At 48.4% G+C, this 23879-nt stretch overlaps 1 protein-coding gene across 1 annotated transcript in view; it reads left to right on the top strand.

The window, feature by feature from the left end:
- The first annotated feature begins 250 nt into the window (after window positions 1–250).
- The window catches only part of TNFAIP8L2 (TNF alpha induced protein 8 like 2), a 416345-nt gene continuing 392716 nt past the window's right edge, over window positions 251–23879 (top strand). Inside the window, exon 1 of the mRNA XM_063946986.1 lies at window positions 251–346. The gene's annotated coding sequence lies outside the window, so the exon portion shown is untranslated. The remainder of the gene's footprint in view (window positions 347–23879) is intronic.

The following is a 23879-nucleotide window of genomic DNA, read 5'->3' as shown; positions in this document are numbered from 1 at the left end:
CGTCAGCTGTGCTGTACGACGTGGTTCACAGAAATATCGGGTGTAGTAGCCCGCCAGCAATATATCGGCAGTTCAATCGCCTGATATATTGGCCAATGTGTATCCAGCACAAGGATTATGCCATATACTGTATACAATATAAATCACATTTGGGATTATTAATTTGATCATCCGAATTCAGAATAAATGTAAAATGTTGAACAAAATGTTTTGCCTTCTGTTTTTGAAGGTATTTTGTATTTAGAAGATGAAGCTGAGGGGACAATGGTGGACAATGGTGGGACAATGCTGGACAATGGTGGGACAAGAACTGGATTGTACATTACACATATTGGCCGAACCAAAGGTACCGTAGGCAAATTATATTAATTTTTTTTTATTTGTTATTTTTGTTTGATTCTCATCAGAATATCTTTGTGTTATCATTAATGTTTTGTGCTTCAAAGTTGCCAATAAAATCATCAGAATGCTCACAGCAGCACAGAGTATATCAGGAGATGAGATGTGTTAGTGAGGACACAGCTGCATGTGACAGGAGCAGTGACATGATGTGAGGAGGGGAATGGCAGCAGCAGGAAGCCACAGACTGAGAGTTATATAGCGGGAGGAGCAGGGTCACCAGCAGCACAGAGTATATCAGGAGATGAGTGATGTGTCAGTGAGGACAGGGCTGCATGTGACATGATGTGCTCTGCCTGGTGCAATGTATATAATGTGCTTTACCTGGTGCAATGTGTATAACGTGCTTTACCTGGTGCAATGTATATAATGCGCTTTACCTGGTGCAATGTGTATAATGTGCTCTGCCTGGTGCAATGTATATAATGTGCTTTACCTGGTGCAATGTTTATAACGTGCTTTACCTGGTGCAATGTATATAATGTGCTTTACCTGGTGCAATGTGTATAACGTGCTTTACCTGGTGCAATGTGTATAATGTGCTCTGCCTGGTGCAATGTATGTAATGTGCTTTACCTGGTGCAATATGTATAATGTGCTTTACCTGGTGCAATGTGTATAATGTGCTTTACCTGGTGCAATATGTATAATGTGCTCTGCCTGGTGCAAAGTGTATAATGTGCTTTACCTGGTGTAATGTGTATAATGTGCTTTACCTGGTGTAATGTGTATAATGTGCTCTACCTGGCGCAGTGTGTATAATGTGCTTTACCTGGTGCAATATATATAATGTGCTTTACCTGGTGTAATGTGTATAATGTGCTTTACCTGGTGTAATGTGTATAATGTGCTCTACCTGGTGTAATGTGTATAACGTGCTTTACCTGGTGTAATGTGTATAATGTGCTCTACCTGGCGCAGTGTGTATAGGAGGTTCTACCTGGTGCAATGTGTATAAGCGGCACTACTGTGTGGTGTAATTTGAATTGGCACTATTATGTGGTCACGCCCCTTCTCCATGCAGCCACACCCCTAAAATTTTGCTGCGTGCATGTGGCGCGCACTTTCCGTGCACACCTGTAATCAGGCCTTCTGAGCAGTAATCCTGCCCACTTGACAAACTCCACTCTCTCAACAGACTCCACCCCTATTAGGGCTGTTTCCATAAATTTCCCGGGCTGGTTTTCAATACCAATCCGCCCCTAGTTGTATATCCCTATATTGTATATGGGTGTGGTATTGAAGGTCGACCACTATTGGTCGACAGTAACTAGGTTGATAGAGATTCTAGGTCAACAGGGTCTCTAGGTCGACAGGTCAAATGGTCGACATGAGTTTTTTAATCTTTTGGTGTCGTTTTCGCCGTACAGTGGGGGTAATTTAGACCTGATCACTGTTGTACCTTTACGCACAGCGGGTGATCAGGTACAGACTGCGCATGCGTATGCATCGCAATGCGCAGGCGCGTCGCACGGGTACAAAGCGGATCGCCGCTCAGCGATGGGTTTGTATGACGGATCCGTTCGCACGGGCGATCGCCAGGAGATTGACAGGAAGAAGCCATTTGTGGGTGGCAACTGACCGTTTTCAGGGAGTGTCTGGAAAAACGCAGGCGTGTCCAAGCGTTTGCAGGGCGGGTGTCTGACGCCAATTTCCGGTCCCGGAGAGGCTGATGTGATCACAGCGGCTGAGTAAGTCCTGGGCTGCTCAGAGACTGCACAAGATCAGTTTGTACAGCACGGTTACACATGCGTTCGCACACTTGCACAGCTAAAATACACTCCCCCCGTAGGCGGCGACTATCTGTTCGCAGCAGTGCAAAAATCGCTGCCCAGCGATCAGGTCTGAATTAGGCCCAGTGACGGTGAACTCCAATTAGTGCTCCGTGTCCCCTCACATGGCTCTCTTCGCTTGCCATGCTTCGGCCAATCGTAGTCCATGTGGATCGTTAAGTATGAAAAAGTTAAAAAAAGAAAAAAATCATGAAAAACTCATGTCGACCTGTCGACCTAGAACATGTCGGCCTAGAAACCCTGTCGACCTAGTTACTGTTGACCAATAGTGGTCGGCCTAGACACTGTCGACCTAGAGACCGGATACCATCGTATATGACATACAGTACCTGCCTCCTCTCTCGGATTCACAAAGAATCATGTGACCCCCCCCCCCCCCCAGCCGCTTCACAACGGCAGTAATGCAGGCATTGCATAGCGGGGCCATAATTTCCGAAAAGCCGGTATTACACTCCGCACACCACCCACCTGGCCGCGCCTCTCTTCCCTCCACCTCCGGCCTAGTTGCTAGAAAGTCGGTAACTTTGGTATTCAGCGCGACTACCTACTGACCGCTACACGCACGGACTCTTGTGATGATTGCTCGTACTGTATATTGGCCCTCATTCCGAGTTGTTCGCTCGGTATTTTTCATCGCATCGCAGTGAAAATCCGCTTAGTGCGCATGCGCAATGTTCGCACTGCGACTGCGCCAAGTAACTTTACTATGAAGAAAGTATTTTTACTCACGGCTTTTTCTTCGCTCCGGCGATCGTAATGTGATTGACAGGAAATGGGTGTTACTGGGCGGAAACACGGCGTTTCAGGGGCGTGTGGCTGAAAACGCTACCGTTTCCGGAGAAAACGCAGGAGTGGCCGGAGAAACGGTGGGAGTGCCTGGGCGAACGCTGGGTGTGTTTGTGACGTCAACCAGGAACGACAAGCACTGAACTGATCGCACAGGCAGAGTAAGTCTGGAGCTACTCAGAAACTGCTAAGTAGTTAGTAATCGCAATATTGCGAATACATCGGTTGCAATTTTAAGAAGCTAAGATTCACTCCCAGTAGGCGGCGGCTTAGCGTGTGTAACTCTGCTAAATTCGCCTTGCGACCGATCAACTCGGAATGAGGGCCATTGTTTTAGGTTCACACTGTGTTTGCGGCTTGAATGGATGTTTTTGTACAACTCTGCGACCTGCAACCCGGTTCGATATTCTTGCTTTATTTTCTCTTTGCGATTCATTATACACAATTGTGCGATTGTAACGGTAACGCCGAGTAAGTCTGAGCAATTTGATTTCCAGCGTGTTTCATGTACCTGATCTTTAGCTGCTGACAATTGTAAATGACAATGACATTATAAAGCCGCCCTCTGCCTCTGCCACTTGGCATTGTGCTCACGTAAGTGGCTGTAGGATGGGGAGGTCTTATAAAAAGGTATTTTTAGATGTTATTTGTAACAGTGAACGCTCAGGAAGAATGGGATTAATGGAGGTTACTCGGAGCACTGTGGATTTTCAAATCTGTTCCAGCAGGTAGTTCTTCTTCTCCCCGGCAGGAATAAGTAGATTGGGCCGCTGTAATTCCAAAAGCGCCATTGTCCCCTTATAGTAATAGCGGAATAGAATTAACCCCCTTCGGGATCAGGCCGGCAATATTAATGTGCATTTCCGTCTCCGTGACCTTCGCTTTACATGTCGCTGTTATCACATAGCCGCCATGTCTCCGTAGGGGTGTAGCAAAATGGGCGCCCATCACTCAGGACGACACAGGACACAAGAAATTGCGGATTTCCGCACGGATAGCATGCAGAGCGCTGGAATGCGGCCGGATTTGCATTGGCAAATGCCACCTAGCTTTCCTCCGCATGATAATACGGTAATTGATGGGGAGCGGGTAAAGGCCGCAGAGAGCTGTGATTTCTCCGCCATTAACTAATTAATAGGAACAATAAAGGGGAAACTTAGCGCTGCAGCTAGTGTGTGAGGTGGTAATAGGTGCACTTCATGGGACCAGAAATAAATACGGAGAAACATTAGTAGATTAAGGGCGGGATGTACTAAGGGAAAAATGCGGTAAAACCCCCGTTTTCGGGGTTTTTACCGCATTTTCAAATGTACTAAGACCCGGGTGTTGGGTTTTCGCTGCCCAGGGTATCGCCGCAAACCGCCGCCTCCGCTGCCCCCCCCCCCCCTCCTCCCCCGCCGCAGATGTCTCCCCCCGGCATACTTTCCTCCAGGAAGCCTGGACCCGGAAGGTAAACTCCTCCTCCCCCTAGCAACGCAGCCGGAGGTCCTTCCGGCTGCAGGGGGGAGGAGGAATCGCCGGGGACAGCCTGCTGCCTGCTTCCCGGCGTGCGGGGAGTGTGGAGAGCGCAGGGAGGTGGCGGAGACCACCTCACAAGTATCGCGGGGGGCCTCCGTCACCAAATTGCGATGTTGATCGCATATGTTAGTACATATGCGATCAACATCGCTGAGATGGGCGGGGAGGGGCAGCGATGTATGGCCCTCATTCCGAGTTGATCGGTCGCAAGGCGAATTTAGCAGAGTTACACACGCTAAGCCGCCGCCTACTGGGAGTGAATCTTAGCTTCTTAAAATTGCGACCGATGTATGCGCAATATTGCGATTACTAACTACTTAGCAGTTTCAGAGTAGCTTCAGACTTACTCTGCCTGTGCGATCAGTTCAGTGCTTGTCGTTCCTGTTTGACGTCACAAACACACCCAGCGTTCGCCCAGGCACTCCCACCGTTTCTCCGGCCACTCCTGCGTTTTTTCCGGAAACGGTAGCGTTTTCAGCCACACGCCCCTGAAACGCCGTGTTTCCGCCCAGTAACACCCATTTCCTGTCAATCACATTACGATCGCCGGAGCGAAGAAAAAGCCGTGAGTAAAAATACTTTCTTCATAGTAAAGTTACTTGGCGCAGTCGCAGTGCGAACTTTGCGCATGCGTACTAAGCGGATTTTCACTGCGATGCGATGAAAAATACCGAGCGAACAACTCGGAATGAGGGCCTATGTTAATACATCCTGCCCTAAATGAGTTATTAAAAATAAAAAAATCAACCCCCTTCTTTTCTTGTCCAGTCTTTAATGAATGGTCCAAAGTAGTAAAACATCTATTTGCTGGTGCTTTTTCCTAGAAAATTGCCTTTGTACTGCTACACTGGCCAGCAAGATCCCATGAACAGTTTGAAAGATAATGTTCTTAATCTACTTATTTGCTTATTGGATCATTTAGCACTTTGGGGGCATCATAACCTGACCCTCCTGGCTTGCCCCTGGGCCGGGCCCCGATGTAGGGTAACTACTGTGCAGTAGAATTTCGGCAATCCAGTGGCATATAGCAGGATAATATTCTGCAGCTGTATAGCCGCTGATTCCCTGAGCAAACGCTGTATCGTCCTGAGTAATAACGTGTCCTGTCACCTGGGAATTGAAGACGCTTTCTCTACCTGCAGGAAGGGCTCAATGCTTCATGTACTATCTGCTGTCACACCTCGCTCCAAAATCCATCACGTCTGCTGCCTCTATGGCGAATGTCAGAGCGTCACCTCAGTTCCCAGCATCCCACACAGCGCAGGGCTGTTCCGATAGGGGGATAAGAATCCCTCTAGGAACTGGAAATCAATCATAATAATAGTATGAGAACTCAGTGTGCGGCAATTGCAGGATTTAAAAAAAAATGTATTTACTCTTTCCTTTACAAGTCTGGAGGTAAGCTGATAAATGTTGTATTGATAAGTGATAAGCGCAGGGCTGTAACTAGGGGTGTGCCAGCTTTGCTGCAGCCCACGGAACAAGGCACCTGAACAGCACCCTGCAACCTGGAGAGCCCCCCAATAGGAAACGGCGCTTAGTATCCTCGTCACTGCCCCCTGCTTGTCACGTCATGACATCACATATACAGGTCTTGGGGCCCAGGAGTGGATAAGTAAGTACAGGATAGGCAACAGGAAGGCTGAGGAACTAGAGTCTAGAGAACAGGTTCTCAGGCTCAGTCCTGAGGACCCCACACAGGTCATGTTTTCCAGGTCACCTGTGGATTTGTGAAATGTGGCAGTTGTGATACACAGTGCACCTGGCGGGTGAGCTGGAAAACGTGACCTGTGTGGGGTCCTGAGGACCGAGTTTGAGAACCACTAGTCTAGAGCAACTGGTTGCCCGCGCAAAGCATCTATTCATGGGAGTCACAGAGCGCAGGGCATGCCCCCTCAATGACGAAATCGTGAGGCGTGGCTTGCGAGTGTAGTATTCCCGCAACATCACACCCCCTTTCAATGAGGTCACGCCCCTTTTTTCAGGCACGGGTGCGGCTACGCTGCGCAGAAGTCCCGACTCCCAAAACAGCAATGTTGGGAGTTATGATGACATAGTGTGGTATGGCCTTATATACCCTGATATTAGTGTGGTATCATTGTGGGGGGAGCGTTATCAAGTAGCGGAGAGATATACCATGTCTTCCTTCCTTCTATATAACAAAGCTGTAACCGCTGATTTGGTAATGTTCACCCCTGCATGAAGAAAGATATTTTACAAATACTTCTTCTGGCTGGTGATAACATATGAAAATCATTGTAAAATATACATACTGTGAATAAAACATTTATAGTTTTTTTTAAATAATTTTATACGTTTTGAATTTTTTTATTACAATTTTATTGTGTATGTCATTTTGTTATTTAAATTTGAGCTTTCAGTTCCACTGTGCGTGCCAGCCCATACACCCGCATATCCGACGTTGGGATAAGTGATCCCTTACCGTTCCGGTCCAGTATCATAGGGCGAGAGCAGCGGTATCGCTCAGCTGCCCGGGAAATAGTGTTTTGTTTGTTTGTTTGATCGTTTGATAAATTGCCTCGATAAATTATTGTGTTTCCCTGATCACCGGGACAAGCAGCGACTAACACTCAGCCTTAGTGCCGGAGGGAGACAGCGGCCCAATACGTTCCTCCTCTTTACCTGTAATGCGTGGCCCTGTTGTGAGTATAGGGGCCACAATGGAGGTCCCTGAGAGCCACAAAGGGCCAGATTCAGAGACAGAAAGCAGACGCAATGCTGATATCGATGCAGTTGAGCGATTATTTGCGCATGTGCATAATAATCGGGAAACCCCTACGGCGCACGGGTCACCCTGAGTGTACGCACATTGGTGCTATTGTGTACGCACACAATGGGCTTCCCAGGGCTTGCGTACTCCGGCACAATACATATTATCGCCGCCGTGATTCCAACAACGGGCGCCAGTGCGGACGCAGCAACCACCTCTGAATGAGGCCCAAAGTGCACTGATATAGACTATTGCTGCAGTGTAACATACATTGCCAAGCACAAATATATTATACTCTCTCTCTATTCCCATCTGCACAGAAGAAGCAATCTTGGAAATAATCATCCTCTTCTACTGCTAATTATAACCTCCCAGTCTCTTGCAAGGCTCACAGAACTGTTATAATACTGCCCCCCCCCCCTCCTCTTTTTTATATTTCTGCCGTTTACAAAAAAAAACCCTGAGAAGTGTTGGTGTAAGTTCTGCTATATATCCAGAATATCGTGACACGTGAACTCCTTATACGGACACCAAGCACTGAAATATCAGCTACTAAACCTCCTGCTTCTCAGAACTGACGTCTGCAACTTTCACTAAGGCGGGGGCCTGCAAACACAGGGGCCTGCAAACACGACCCCCCGCCAGCTACTCTATCAACGCGACTTAGCGCTTGTGACAAAAGATACAGGGTACATAGAAAGAAATTCCAAATAAGGGGTCCGCTCCTCCACTCAGTCTGGGCCAGTGGCTCCGCATCGGCTGCAAACCCACAGATCAGGGCGTGCACCCAGGCCAAAGCTGATTTTGCACCCGGCATCCGTGCATTGCGCCGCGGAAATGGTCTCAGACGCACGGCTATGAATCAAGTGTATAATCAAAAAGCTAAGTAACGCAGAGTACCGCCGTCCTCATGGTTCTCAATGGCAATTGCAGTCTGGAGCAGTTTATCATTCTCCAAAATGTTGGGATGGTGTTGGCCGCTGTAGCCTACTGTATAGGCTACAGAGTTGATGGAGAAGGTCCGTGTGTGCATATGGCCCAATGGCCAGTCATGTGCCCTGAGGGGAGCTGTACTAAGCCTTGAAGAGAGATAAAGGGATCTATTCATGAAGCAGTGAAAAGTGTGGAGAAGTGAGCCAGTGGAGAAATTGCCCATGGCAACCAATCAGTGTTGAAGTAACATTTATAATTTGCATACTATACAATTGTACGGAGCAGCTGATTGGTTGCCATGGGCAACTTCTCCACAGGCTCACTTTTCCACTCTTTTCACTGCTTCATGAATAGACCCCAAAGTACCAGCCAATCAGCTCCTAACTGCCATGTTACAGGTTTGAAAAATGACAGTTGGGAGCTGATTGCTTGGTACTTTGGGGTCCATTCATGAAGCAGTGAAAAGAATGGAGAAAAGAACCAGTGCAGAAGTTGTGTATAGCAACCAATCAGCTTTCAAAGAAGCCTTTGTCAAGTACAGTCTATAAACTGTAAGGGAGATGCTGATTGGTTGCTATGGGCAACTTCTCCACTGGTCTGATTCTCCACTGTTTTCACTGCTTCCTGAATAGATCCACTTTATCGCTCTACAAGGCTTCGTACATCTGCCCCCTAGTCTGATCGCAGCACACCCTCTTATAGGACTGCGCTCTCCCCGCCTGAATGTAGCGGTAATTTGCACCATTGATTCATCTGTTATCGCTGCGAATAGTAGTGATGGCGGATGCTACTCATTGCGGCAAAAATGCGACTGACGGTATATAAGCCCCATAGTCTCCTTGCTGCTGCTGCAGCGTCCTACTGTTTGGCTTGCACTGGTCGCCGGCGGTCGCGCACCTTCCTTCACTCTGACCGCGTATATGTAATTTTAATTTTTTGGGGGCTTTTTTTTCTGTTGTAAACTTTTCTATACAGTGCGATAGTGTGAAAGTCAGCACAAAGTTCCGGCCTAGTGTGATAAGATAAATATGTAAGAGCTGGCGGAAAGTGGAACAGAAGGGAGCTGGCACGCTGACTGAACTCTGATTGGTTCTGGCGACAACATCATTTATAATAAGAGCGATCAGAAGAGATTCATCTTTTATTTCAAGCTTCAAACGCCTGACATTTGTTGTGTTGTCAAAATGTGGTTTCACGTTCCAGGGCGACACAGATTATCTCTCCCCTGCGACAGACGGCCGGGGCGGGGGGGGGGGGGGGGGTACACACAGAGACTGGGAACAAAGATTAACGTTAGATACAGAGACAGATCATACAAAGTACCCCTGAGCTCAGGGCGAACCCCCCCAAATGTGATGTATGAAGAGTAGACTGTCATTCCGGGCAGGCTTGCTGGGATTTATAGTTCCACGGCAGCTGAATAAGCATTGCCTAAACATACTGGCGATGTCATCGCCTCATGGTGCCGGCTTCAGTTGTCTGCAGTACTTACCGCTGGCCTGTAGTCTTTTACACCTGGAGCTATTCAATTACAAGGCCATTTGCTTGCGCAGTAAGTCTGCGGCTAATGCGTGCTAACCCACAGATTCCGGAATAAGTAATTACAGCGGATAATTGACTCCGCCTGTCATTGAATACACTTGTTGTCACTCACATTTGTAAAATTGAAGTACGGTATAATGGATATTGTTTGCCTGGCAGCCCCAATACTGTCCACGATCCACAAAGTGATGGCAGAACCTATATCAACTTCAGATCTGCTTCCACTTGTGCACTGCAGGTGGGGCAGATGTAACATGTGCAGAGAGAGTTAGATGTGGGTGGGGTGTGTTCAAACGGAAATATAAATTGCAGTGTAAAAATAAAGCAGCCAGTATTTATCCTGCACAGAAACAATATAACCCACCCAAATCTAACTCTCTCTGCACATGTTACATCTACCCCAGCTGCAGTTCAGCATGGTTTTGCCCAGTTGCTAACTTTGTGGGTTTGCTAGCAACTCTGAATAACCCCCTTTGCGTTGATTGATCCATTGATTAATCTGAGTGAGGACGGGGGGGTCCGGTCTGCGTGTGCCTAATTGGAGGGGGGCAGGTAAGGACTTCCACCTGGTATCGTGTGGTCCGCTGGCTTATCTGTACAACATGTGTCTTTCCCTTCCCAGGCAGCGTGAAGAGTTAGACAAATGATGGCCACATAAGGAGTATTTATCATAGCCTGTGGTCTTTGTCATCCAGCGAGAAACCCCAGGCTTCTGGATAGTAAACATTTATTTACATAAACGTTCCAGCAAACATGTCGTCTCTTTTACCAATCTGCAATAATTTGCTGACATTTGCAGAATTTACTAACGTTTCTAAGGAGCGGAAATGAGAGCTGTGCTTTTATAGCAGTCGGCAACCACCGTAATCCGTCCGTGCCTGGCGGTGTCTGTATCAGTGTGACGTACGCTGTTATGTCTATGATCTCTGCTGTTTACAGCTGCGTTATAGCAGGCCTGCGGTCAGCCGAACAACAACTGCTCAGTGACCCAGTTAAGGTCATTTATTTTATACAGTAAGTCAGGGCTGAGTCTTGGGTCCCTGCTGGCTTCAGGGAAATGTGAGGTGGCCCTGTCCTGCATCGCCATCCATTTATTTGTCACCAGTTACTTATATAGCGCACACATATTCCGCAGCGCTTTACAGCGAGTATTTCATCCATTCACATCAGTCCCTGCCCCAGCGGAGCTTACAATCTACGTTACCAACTATCATATGGGCTCACATACAAACACATGATAATATTTTGTTAGATCTAACCATGACCTACCAGTATGTATTCATAGGACACTGAAGAACAGGGAGGAGACCAGCAAAAACAATGGGGAACATACAAACTCCACACAGATAGTGCTTGGTCAGGAATCACACTTATGACCTAAGCTAGGGGAAAAGAGGAGGGCCCATGTACATTTCCATGCGGGCCCCCACCCCCATTCCTCACTCTGTCGTATGTCCTCAGTGACTAGTCTACTCAGTATACTGCACATGCGCCATTCCTCATGAAAATGGCACCACCCCCGTTTTCCATAGTGAGGATGTGCAGATCTCCAGAAATATGACACCGGCGCCATGTTTCCGGTGATATCTGTGGGCCCATGTTCCCATTGATGTAGGTATTATGAATGGGTGTACAGTGTGCAGTTTGGGCCCCATGTGCTCTGCACACCTTGAATCCATTGTAGATACACCCGTGACTTTAACCCTGTGAGGCTGTATTGCTAACCACTAAGCCAACCATGCCGCCATATTTGAAAATGACTGCATCCCAGTAACTTCCCCAGTATTGTTGTTTATAAGTCAAGCAATATTCACACTCAGCATCCGATCCCTTGACCTACAGTATTGACTGTCGAATTAAACATTGGAATCCCTAGTAAAAGTCTAACTAAGCTAAATGCATTGTAAAAATAAATGAAAATTTAAAAAAAGTTCAGTTATATAAGTTATAAGCACTGGGATGACCTAAGTGTTTTTGTACAACTACATTCTTAGTTTGCAATATGATAGATATGAAATGTTATTTTCACACAAGAGAACATTAGCGATGCAGCCCCCGTAGGTCTCAGTGGGGGCTGATCAGTTACTCTATTTATAGAGAAGAGAAAATATTCTCTTTGCCAAACTCTCCAAAAGTTATCACCGTTTCTGTATGATATGGTAGGAGAGAGCAGAGAAACACATTCATCGTGCAGACAGATAAAAACATAGCTTAATGAAAAAAATATCTTAATAGAATATACAGGAATATATATATATATATATATATATATATATATATATATATATACATACAAAGTTCTGGGAAAAGACAGCACTCAAAGTTATTGTAAATCATTGGCAAGGTGGTGGTGCAGGGTAACAGGTAACAATATTTACACTCACTTTTTCAGCAATTTAAAAAAAGAAATTACCAGCACTCACGGTTTAGTTCAGGGGTGGGGTGCCTTTGGTCCTCCAGCTGTTGTTGAACTAAACATACCAGCATGCCTTTCTACAGTTTTGCTATTTGGCCATGCTAAACTTGTTTGTAAGAAAAAAAAAAACATTTCGTTATCCCTAATGCAAAGTGATAGGGAAAACAGACATATGTGTAATTATTTATGGGGTGGGTGTGGGGTGCGGTGGCCCCTATGTTGGTATGGCTGGGCGACTTCAGGTCGGCACACTCTAACACTTTATTAACACTTATGATTTTCCCTATCACTTTGTATATATTTTTGTATTATTTTAATCACACTTCACTTACATAGCACTTATGTGCTTCTTATTAACCCTTATTAATTTTCACCTGTGTGCTGACCTCGGGTAGCCGACCTGTGCCGACGTGATGGGGTCCTGCACCCCGGACTCATACCTAGTATTAGGGACCCCCAGTGACGGAGACGCCTGGGGGCTTAACCCTATATCTGCAGATATACGCAACTAAGATCTCCGTATTATCTGATTATTATGTAGTATTATTTTTCACTCAGTGTGCATTAGGGATAACAAAATGTTTTTTTTCTTACACAGAATTACCCCTCCCTTTTAGCACCTGAGTGACATCACAATCTGATTGAGCAGCTTGCCAATATATGTGCATGCTAAAATTGTTGCAGGGCATGCTGGGATGTGTAGATCAACAACAACTGGAGGGCCGAAGGTTCCCCATACATTGTTTAGATGAACATGAAAAGAGTTTTATTCTTCAAGAAAAATCCATCTAAGCACATCTGGCAGCTGTGGCCCAACAGCTGTTTCAACCAACAAGGTTTTCATCGGGGGCTGGGTAGGGTTTGCTGCGAACAGAGGTAAGTATGGGGGAAACTGAGTAGGTAGGTGAGAGAGCTGGGGAGCCATATGCTGGGTCCCATTATTAGTATGTATACATATATTAAAATGTGTATAGGAAGGTGGAGGACATTATGGTGCCCATTTATCATTACATATTCGCGGCTTATTCCCCAAAAACACCCATTTTCAGGGGGTAACTGCAAACATTTATGAAGGAGGAACCTCAGCAGAAATGTAGCCTATGGGATACGATTCACAGAAAGCACTGGGAGGGTGTTAATCCGTAACCCTCCCCAGCAATAGCCACTGGGGACCACACATGTGCAGGTGTCCAAGCATACAGGAGGGAACAAGTAGTGGGACTCGCCAGAGGTAGTGGGCAGCATGTAGTGGGACTCGCCAGAGGCAGTGGGCAGCATGCAGTAGGAGTCACCGGAGGCGGTGGGCAGCATGTTGTGGGACTCGCCAGAGGAGGTGGGCAGCACGTAGTGGGACTCGCCAGAGGTGGTGGGTAGCATGCAGTAGGACTCACCGGAGGTGGTGGGCAGCATGTGGTAAGACTCGCCAGAGGCAGTGGGCAGCATGCAGTAGGAGTCACCGGAGGCGGTGGGCAGAATGTTGTGGGACTCGCCAGTGGTGGTGGGCAGCACGTAGTGGGACTCGCCAGAGGAGGTGGGCAGCACGTAGTGGGACTCGCCAGAGGTGGTGGGTAGCATGCAGTAGGACTCACCGGAGGTGGTGGGCAGCATGTGGTGAGACTCGCCAGAGGTAGTGGGCAGCATGCAGTAGGAGTCACCGGAGGCGGTGGGCAGCATGTTGTGGGACTCGCCAGTGGTGGTGGGCAGCACGTAGTGGGACTTGCCAGAGGAGGTGGGCAGCATGTAGTGGGACTCGCCAGAGGAGGTGGGCAGCACGTAGTGGGACTCGTCTGAGGAGGGCAGTCCTTGCTCACCTGTGGTAGTCGGATGCTGCAGCAGTCTCTCTTCACTGCCTTCTGATAGTAGCTGGCAGAACTGCACGTTTCTCACTTCAGTACTGCGAGAGACTTCTCCGGACGCTTCTCAGGGACAGACCTTTAGCGCAAAGTCTGCCTTGGGTTAAACAGCTTAGTAATAAGTTTGCAATATGCCATGATAACATGTAGTAAATGTCAAGCTATTGCCGCCGTTTTGACTAAAAAGAGCCCTAGATCTGTTACCCCAACCGCTCACTCGGATTGGCAGGAGGGCAAATCTTGGTGTAGTTGGAAGCGGACAACGCTCCTATGTTCATCCATATTCCTGCTCCACCAGAGAACTGACCCTCTAATAGAGTAACAATCTATACGAGAATGTGCGGTCTGGAACCTGACATTAGAGGAGGCCGTGTGGCCCTCAACCCGCCAGGCCCACCAGAGATTTCCCCAGTACACCTACGAGTCAGTCCCACCCTGCCCCCATCTAACCACATTATCAGCCATGAGTCATTAATATTTTTCCTCACAAAATTATGCAAATATTCTAATTTTACAAGTTTAGGGAGAGTAATTGGAGCTGATAGAGAAGGGGATGCATACACCCATGTGGCACTAGCCACACCCACACAGCGCTAGTCACTATAGGACCTGGATTATATTCAGCTGGGGCCCTGCATACTGTCGGACGAGCGGACAGTATCTGTTTTCCATAAGCTGTTGCAATGCTTCTAAGTGAGACCTCCTGAGCTTCGTAAAGTTTCCCACAGAAGTCCGACTTTGCCGTGTTGGGTGGTGGGTTGGTGGGAGGGGAGGACAAAATCAGAACTCTGGTAGAGCACTGAATTAGATTACCCAGCAACCTTTGAGGAAAATCTAATTATTAGTTCCACATAATTTGGTTCCCAGAATTCTAATTAGATTTTTTTTTTTGTATTATCCGCGGGAACAGAAGAAGACAGGAAGAATTAATTTGGGAGGCTAAGCAGGCGGCTCGTCGGCACGACCATACACCTTCTCTAGGAGATGTTTTAACGCGACCCCCCTTCCCCCCCCTCTATCTTTCATCATTATGTCAGATGCGTTGGACGTACAGGTCTCTGATTTTAGCTTATAGCACGAAATGTCTACAAGATGAATTAATCTGTCTACGGAGAGATAACGACACCGAGCCGGAGGGCAGCCATTAGCGCTATTTAAAGGGACAGATTTGGGAAAGCAGAGGAACCAGTGATATAGCTCACAACAGGGCATCGAAGTGTTAACACTGACCGTCGCTTATTTATTTCTATGTGTAATTGGTCAAAGTTTTCCCTCGGTGACATTTGTTATGGCACTGAAAGAATGTAGAGATGTGTAGTGCCTGGATATTATAAATAGATTTATATTTTATGTGATAGGTCTGCTAAGACGACGATGCAACACGGTGCAACGTCAGAGCCGCTTGTGAACTTCACCGATATAATTGTGACATTTCTCAGACCCTGGTCCAAGCTTCATCTATGGAGGCCAATCTCTGGATTTAGGCCAAAAAAACGTCCGGGATTCAATCCCGGGGTTTGCAGGATTTACCTGCTCCATTGTTTTTTTTTTATGCCGGGCCAGCGTTGAGGGTCCTCAGGAGACTCAGACGCTGCCCGGCTCCCTCCTACCGGCTCCCCCTGCCCCCGGCAGTGCGTACTGTGCAGCATGACATGACGTCAGAGGTTACGCTGCGCAATCTGATGCCACACCTGGGCCAACCGCACCACGTCACCTGCGAGCCCTACCACCCACGAGGCTGAGTCTGACGCCAGCCGCCCGCGAGCCTGACTCTCACCCACGATGGTGAGTATTGGTGGGGGCTAGGCTGGACTGGGGTGGGCCGGTCTTTAACCCAATCCCGCGTATCCCAGGAATCCCGGGATTGACCTTTTTTCAATCCCGATACCCGGGATTGAAAAAAAGGCCTGGGATTGGCCTCTCTAGCTTCATCCCCCACACCCGTCATCATAGAGCTTTGTCAGTGGTTGGCAAAGTCTACGACTTTTTTTTTGTGTGTAAACCCATCACAATGGAGGCAGCCATTTTGTGGACTGAACCATTACGCAGTATAGGGTTGTCCCACTATCTGGTTGTCATAGAGACAGTCTGGTTTCCAGGTGTCCTGCTTGGGTTTCTGGAATCCTAGTGTCTTTTCCTCCAGTTCCACCTGTAGGGCATATGGTTTGTAGGAATGAGCAGGATCAGGAGGTATATTTCTAAAGTGCAAGTTTTTAGAAGTGGTGATGTTGCCCATAGCAACCAATCAGATTCTAGCTATTGTCTTCTAGAAGGTGCTAGATAAACTATAAGTAGAATCTGATTGGCTGCTATGAGCAACATGTCCACTTCTACAAACTTGCACTTACCTGAGCAGCTTGGATGCTAATACCGTACCTCACAACTGCCCCGATTTTCATGGGAAAGTTCAGTTGTTTGGGCACTGTCCTACTGACCCACCCGCGACCCACAGTGTTCCACGGTGTGGGGAAATGTTGGAAGGCCCCCTGTCAAATGCGCTCAGCATCTATTCACGGGAAACAGAGGGAGAGGGGGCGTGGTCAGTAGCTCCCAGCGCGCTGGTCACGCCCCACAATGATGAAAAAGGAAGGCTTGGCTAGTAATGTGACTGCTGCATTCCCATGAAACCACTGGTGAGGCCGCACCAAGCTTAGCCGCGCACGGGAGTCCCGAGTTTAGATTCTGTGATAGTGGGCGGGATGTACTAAAGCATAAATGCGGTAAAACCCCCGAAAACGGGGGTTTTACCGCATTTTCATATTTACTAACACCCTACCGCCGCGTTTTCGGCGTCCAAGGTATCGCCATCTCTGGATGGCGATACCCTATAGAAGCCTATGGGCTTCTTTTCGCCGACCGCGGCAACCCGCCGACACCGTCGACACCGCCGCAGACGCCTCCCCCCCTCCCCCCCAGCTTACCTTCCTCCATGATGCCCCGGACCCGGAAGGTAGTTTCCTCCTCCCCCTAGCAACGCAGCCGGAGGTCCTTCCGGCTGCAGGGGGGAGGAGGAGGCGCCGGGGGCAGCCTGCTGCTGCTTCCCGGCATCTAGCCTGTGTGGGGACCACATGGAGGTGACGGAGACCCCCCGCAGACCACCTAACAGGTATCGCGGGGGGCCTCCGTCACCGCATCGCGATGTTGATCGCATATGTTAGTACATACGCGATCAACATCGCTGCGGTAACCGGCGAGGTGCGGCGATGTATGTTAATACATCCCGCCCGTTGAGAGATATGTTATACTGTGCTCACCAACATATGGGCTCTGCATTACACTGTGCTCACCAACATATGGGCTCTGCATTACACTGTGCTCACCAACACATGGGACCTGTATTACACTGTGCTCACCAACACATGGGACCTGTATTACACTGTGCTCACCAACACATGGGACCTGCATTACACTGTGCTCACCAACACATGGGACCTGCATTACACTGTGCTCACCAACACATGGGCTCTGCATTACACTGTGCTCACCAACACATGGGACCTGCATTACACTGTGCTCACCAACACATGGGCTCTGCATTACACTGTGCTCACCAACATATGGGCTCTGCATTACACTGTGCTCACCAACACATGGGACCTGCATTACACTGTGCTCACCAACACATGGGACCTGTATTACACTGTGCTCACCAACATATGGGCTCTGCATTACACTGTGCTCACCAACATATGGGCTCTGCATTACACTGTGCTCACCAACATATGGGCTCTGCATTACACAGTGCTCACCAACACATGGGACCTGCATTACACTGTGCTCACCAACACATGGGACCTGCATTACACTGTGCTCACCAACACATGGGCTCTGCATTACACTGTGCTCACCAACACATGGGACCTGCATTACACTGTGCTCACCAACACATGGGCTCTGCATTACACTGTGCTCACCAACATATGGGGTCTGCATTACACTGTGCTCACCAACATATGGGCTCTGCATTACACTGTGCTCACCAACATACGGGCTCTGCATTACACTGTGCTCACCAACATACGGGCTCTGTATTACACTGTGCTCACCAAAATACGGGCTCTGCATTACACTGTGCTCACCAACATATGGGCTCTGCATTACACTGTGCTCACCAACACATGGGACCTGCATTACACTGTGCTCACCAACACATGGGACCTGCATTACACTGTGCTCACCAACATATGGGCTCTGCATTACACTGTGCTCACCAACACATGGGACCTGTATTATACTGTGCTCACCAACATATGGGCTCTGCATTACACAGTGCTCACCAACACATGGGACCTGCATTACACTGTGCTCACCAACACATGGGCTCTGCATTACACTGTGCTCACCAACACATGGGACCTGCATTACACTGTGCTCACCAACACATGGGCTCTGCATTACACTGTGCTCACCAACATATGGGGTCTGCATTACACTGTGCTCACCAACATATGGGCTCTGCATTACACTGTGCTCACCAACATACGGGCTCTGCATTACACTGTGCTCACCAACATACGGGCTCTGTATTACACTGTGCTCACCAACATACGGGCTCTGCATTACACTGTGCTCACCAACATATGGGGTCTGCATTACACAGTGCTCACCAACACATGGGACCTGCATTACACTGTGCTCACCAACACATGGGACCTGCATTACACTGTGCTCACCAACACATGGGCTCTGCATTACACTGTGCTCACCAACATATGGGGTCTGCATTACACTGTGCTCACCAACATATGGGCTCTTCATTACACTGTGCTCACCAACACATGGGACCTGTATTACACTGTGCTCACCAACACATGGGCTCTTCATTACACTGTGCTCACCAACACATGGGACCTGTATTACACTGTGCTCACCAACACATGGGACCTGTATTACACTGTGCTCACCAACATATGGGCTCTGCATTACACTGTGCTCACCAACACATGGGACCTGCATTACACTGTGCTCACCAACACATGGGACCTGTATTACACTGTGCTCACCAACATATGGGCTCTGCATTACACTGTGCTCACCAACATATGGGCTCTGCATTACACTGTGCTCACCAACATATGGGCTCTGCATTACACAGTGCTCACCAACACATGGGACCTGCATTACACTGTGCTCACCAACACATGGGCTCTGCATTACACTGTGCTCACCAACACATGGGACCTGCATTACACTGTGCTCACCAACACATGGGCTCTGCATTACACTGTGCTCACCAACATATGGGGTCTGCATTACACTGTGCTCACCAACATATGGGCTCTGCATTACACTGTGCTCACCAACATACGGGCTCTGCATTACACTGTGCTCACCAACATACGGGCTCTGTATTACACTGTGCTCACCAAAATACGGGCTCTGCATTACACTGTGCTCACCAACATATGGGCTCTGCATTACACTGTGCTCACCAACACATGGGACCTGCATTACACTGTGCTCACCAACACATGGGACCTGCATTACACTGTGCTCACCAACATATGGGCTCTGCATTACACTGTGCTCACCAACACATGGGACCTGTATTATACTGTGCTCACCAACATATGGGCTCTGCATTACACAGTGCTCACCAACACATGGGACCTGCATTACACTGTGCTCACCAACACATGGGCTCTGCATTACACTGTGCTCACCAACACATGGGACCTGCATTACACTGTGCTCACCAACACATGGGCTCTGCATTACACTGTGCTCACCAACATATGGGGTCTGCATTACACTGTGCTCACCAACATATGGGCTCTGCATTACACTGTGCTCACCAACATACGGGCTCTGCATTACACTGTGCTCACCAACATACGGGCTCTGTATTACACTGTGCTCACCAACATACGGGCTCTGCATTACACTGTGCTCACCAACACATGGGACCTGCATTACACTGTGCTCACCAACACATGGGACCTGCATTACACTGTGCTCACCAACACATGGGCTCTGCATTACACTGTGCTCACCAACATATGGGGTCTGCATTACACTGTGCTCACCAACATATGGGCTCTGCATTACACTGTGCTCACCAACATACGGGCTCTGCATTACACTGTGCTCACCAACATACGGGCTCTGTATTACACTGTGCTCACCAACATACGGGCTCTGCATTACACTGTGCTCACCAACATATGGGCTCTGCATTACACTGTGCTCACCAACATATGGGGTCTGCATTACACTGTGCTCACCAACATATGGGCTCTGCATTACACTGTGCTCACCAACATATGGGCTCTGCATTACACTGTGCTCACCAACATACGGGCTCTGCATTACACTGTGCTCACCAACATACGGGCTCTGCATTACACTGTGCTCACCAACATACGGGCTCTGCATTACACTGTGCTCACCAACATACGGGCTCTGCATTACACTGTGCTCACCAATATACGGGCTTTGCATTACACTGTGCTCACCAACATATGGGACCTGCATTACACTGTGCTCACCAACATATGGGACCTGCATTACACTGTGCTCACCAACATACGGGCTCTGCATTACACTGTGCTCACCAACATACGGGCTCTGCATTACACTGTGCTCACCAACATATGGGACCTGCACTACACTGTGCTCACCAACATATGGGCTCTGCATTACACTGTGCTCACCAACATATGGGACCTACACTACACTGTGCTCACCAACACATGGGCTCTTCATTACACTGTGCTCACCAACACATGGGCTCTGTATTACACTGTGCTCACCAACACATGGGACCTGTATTACACAGTGCTCACCAACACATGGGACCTGTATTACACAGTGCTCACCAATACATGGGACCTGCATTACACAGTGCTCACCAACACATGGGACCTGCACTACACTGTACCTACCAACATATGGGCCCTGCATTACACTGTGCTCACCAACATATGGGCTCTGCATTACACTGTGCTCACCAACATATGGGCTCTGCATTACACTGTGCTCACCAACATATGGGACCTGCATTACACAGTGCTCACCAACACATGGGACCTGCATTACACAGTGCTCACCAACACATGGGACCTGCATTACACAGTGCTCACCAACACATGGGACCTGCATTACAATGTGCCTACCAACATATGGGACCTGCATTACACTGTGCTCACCAACATATGGGCTCTGCATTACACTGTGCTCACCAACATATGGGACCTGTATTACACTGTGCTCACCAACATATGGGCTCTGCATTACACTGTGCTCACCAACATATGGGACCTGCATTACACTGTGGTCACCAACATATGGGCTCTGCATTACACTGTGCTCACCAACATATGGGACCTGCATTACACTGTGGACACCAGACTATTGGCTCTGCATTACACTGTGCTCACTAGAATATGGGCTCTGCATTACACTGTGCACACCAACACATGGGACCTGCATTACACAGTGCTCACCAACACATGGGACCTGCATTACACTGTGCTCACCAACATATGGGCTCTGCATTACACTGTGCTCACCAACATACGGGCTCTGCATTACACTGTGCTCACCAACATACGGGCTCTGTATTACACTGTGCTCACCAACATACGGGCTCTGCATTACACTGTGCTCACCAACATACGGGCTCTGCATTACACTGTGCTCACCAACATACGGGCTCTGTATTACACTGTGCTCACCAACATACGGGCTCTGCATTACACTGTGCTCACCAACATACGGGATCTGCATTACACTGTGCTCACCAACACATGGGCTCTGCATTACACTGTGCTCACCAACATATGGGGTCTGCATTACACTGTGCTCACCAACATACGGGCTCTGCATTACACTGTGCTCACCAACATATGGGCTCTGCATTACACTGTGCTCACCAACATACGGGCTCTGCATTACACTGTGCTCACCAACATACGGGCTCTGCATTACACTGTGCTCACCAACATACGGGCTCTGCATTACACTGTGCTCACCAACATACGGGCTCTGCATTACACTGTGCTCACCAATATACGGGCTTTGCATTACACTGTGCTCACCAACATATAGTACCTGCATTACACTGTGCTCACCAACATATGGGACCTGCATTACACTGTGCTCACCAACATACGGGCTCTGCATTACACTGTGCTCACCAACATACGGGCTCTGCATTACACTGTGCTCACCAACATATGGGACCTTCACTACACTGTGCTCACCAACATATGGGCTCTGCATTACACTGTGCTCACCAACATATGGGACCTACACTACACTGTGCTCACCAACACATGGGCTCTTCATTACACTGTGCTCACCAACACATGGGCTCTGTATTACACTGTGCTCACCAACACATGGGACCTGTATTACACAGTGCTCACCAACACATGGGACCTGTATTACACAGTGCTCACCAATACATGGGACCTGCATTACACAGTGCTCACCAACACATGGGACCTGCACTACACTGTGACTGTACCTACCAACATATGGGCTCTGCATTACACTGTGCTCACCAACATATGGGCTCTGCATTACACTGTGATCACCAACATATGGGCCCTGCATTACACTGTGCTCACCAACATATGGGACCTGCATTACACAGTGCTCACCAACACATGGGACCTGCATTACACAGTGCTCACCAACACATGGGACCTGCATTACACAGTGCTCACCAACACATGGGACCTGCATTACAATGTGCCTACCAACATATGGGACCTGCATTACACTGTGCCCACCAACATATGGGCTCTGCATTACACTGTGCTCACCAACATATGGGACCTGTATTACACTGTGCTCACCAACATATGGGCTCTGCATTACACTGTGCTCACCAACATATGGGACCTGCATTACACTGTGCTCACCAACATATGGGCTCTGCATTACACTGTGCTCACTAGAATATGGGCTCTGCATTACACTGTGCTCACCAACATATGGGCTCTGCATTGCACTGTGCTCACCAACATATGGGACCTGCATTACACTGTGCTCACCAACATATGGGCTCTGCATTACACTGTGCTCACCAACATATGGGACCTGCATTACACTGTGGACACCAGACTATTGGCTCTGCATTACACTGTGCTCACTAGAATATGGGCTCTGCATTACACTGTGCTCACCAACATATGGGCCCTGCATTACACCGTGATCACCAGAATATGGGCTCTGCTTTACACTGTGGTCACCAGAATATGGGCTCTGCATTACACTGTGCTCACCAACATATGGGACCTGTATTACACTGTGCTCACCAACATATGGGACCTGTATTACACTGTGCTCACCAACATACGGGCTCTGCATTACACTGTGCTCACCAACATATGGGACCTGCATTACACCGTGGACACCAGAATATAGGCTCTGCATTACACTGTGCTCACCAGAATACGGGCTCTGCATTACACTGTGGTCACCAGAATATGGGCTCTGCATTACACCGTGATCACCAGAATATGGGCTCTGCCTTACACTGTGGTCACCAGAATATGGGCTCTGCATTACACTGCGGTCATCAGAATATGGGCTCTGTATTACACTGTGCTCACCAACATATGGGACCTGCATTACACTGTGCCTACCAACATATGGGCCCTGCATTACACTGTGCTCACCAACATATGGGCCCTGCATTACACTGTGCTCACCAACATATGGGCCCTGCATTACACTGTGCTCACCTGCATATGGGCTCTGCATTACACTGTGCTCACCAACATATGGGACCTGCATTACACCGTGGACACCAGAATATAGGCTCTGCATTACACTGTGCTCACCAGAATATGGGCTCTGCATTACACTGTGCTCACCAACATATGGGCCCTGCATTACACCGTGATCACCAGAATATGGGCTCTGCTTTACACTGTGGTCACCAGAATATGGGCTCT

Source organism: Pseudophryne corroboree, chromosome 12, assembly GCF_028390025.1.
Source record: "Pseudophryne corroboree isolate aPseCor3 chromosome 12, aPseCor3.hap2, whole genome shotgun sequence".
NCBI classification, from domain to species: domain Eukaryota; kingdom Metazoa; phylum Chordata; class Amphibia; order Anura; family Myobatrachidae; genus Pseudophryne; species Pseudophryne corroboree.
This window is presented reverse-complemented; position numbering and strand designations above follow the sequence as displayed.